This window comes from Anopheles funestus, chromosome 2RL (assembly GCF_943734845.2).
Source record: "Anopheles funestus chromosome 2RL, idAnoFuneDA-416_04, whole genome shotgun sequence".
NCBI classification, from domain to species: Eukaryota; Metazoa; Arthropoda; class Insecta; order Diptera; family Culicidae; genus Anopheles; species Anopheles funestus.
The window spans coordinates 47,506,932-47,508,180 of NC_064598.1; the positions used below are offsets into that span (position 1 = coordinate 47,506,932).

Sequence of the window (1,249 nt, forward strand, 5' to 3'; positions counted from 1 at the left end):
CTCATAAATTGTTTAAGTTTCAAATGACTCATGTAATTATGAATTTTTATTTTTTAGTTACTCGCTCAATTGTAAAGTTCGATTTAAATGAAATTTTCCTAACAATCAGTATTGAGAACAGTTTACTTAAGTTTTAGTTCAATTCAAGATAATTGTTAAATATTGAACTCCGATTTTCGAGGCGATATTCTTGACAGTAAAAATTGCATAAATAATGAAACTTTGATGACTTATGGATGTTCAGATATTTATAACTCGTCAAATATTGAACATACATTAATAAATCATCAAATTTTCATGAACCCTTACAATAAAGATTCGAAGATAATCTTTCGGTTTAATTTGAGTCAGATTCAACATTAAGTAGCAAGGACTCACTATCCGGCTACGTGGTAAAATAAGTCTAGTAAGCCAGAAATGGCCGGCGTGACCTGTAAGGTCGTTAAGCCAAGAAGAAGATTCAACATTAAAGAATTGGACTGAAAGGAACACTGTAAATCTGATTTGAACTTGTGTCCCAGAAATCTAACTTCGTAGGAATGAACGTTTAAAAGAAGTATAATAATGTAATAATATTCAATGATAATGTAATTTGAAAATCCTTACAACAATGTGCATGAATATGTTGCTGTTGTGTTTCCTTGTAAGATTCCTTGTAAGGTTTCATTGCAAAATAAATTAACATAACACCAATTATTTAACACTTAATTTGCTGAACGTAGAGTAACAGAAAAAAGAAAGGTAGAAATTATAAAACGATATTTATCTTCAATTGAATTCAAAATCCACTTTAGAAACATCCCTTCTTGCATCAATGAAATACACCCTTCATTGAAAGGGAACACAACGAAACGATTAGAAAGGAGAGGAAATGACATCACGAATTGAAAAAGATCGACCATTCCGCTTAGGAACGCACCCTTCAACATCGGGTCCTGTGGCGCAATGGATAACGCGTCTGACTACGGATCAGAAGATTCCAGGTTCGACTCCTGGCAGGATCGCACATGAAAATATTTTTTTTTGTCCGTTCTTCTTCATGCCCGTAAACATTGTTTTGCACGTTAATATGTCGCGCAGTTAAAATGATCGTTAAAAAAACCTTCCGCTAAGTGTGCTACCCACAACCACCACTTACAGGCACACTGTGAGGCGTCAGCACACCACAGTGTACGTACTACGCTCGCTCAACCAAACACCGTACGATCGAGCATGGGACGTCACTGCGCACGCGTAAACAAATTAAATG

At 35.2% G+C, this 1,249-nt stretch overlaps 1 non-coding gene across 1 annotated transcript; it reads left to right on the forward strand.

Moving 5' to 3' along the window:
* Positions 1 to 931: 931 nt before the first annotated feature.
* Positions 932 to 1,004, forward strand: Trnar-acg (transfer RNA arginine (anticodon ACG)). Its single transcript has one exon. It is a non-coding gene; the product is annotated as a tRNA-Arg (tRNA).
* The last annotated feature ends 245 nt before the right edge of the window (positions 1,005 to 1,249 follow it).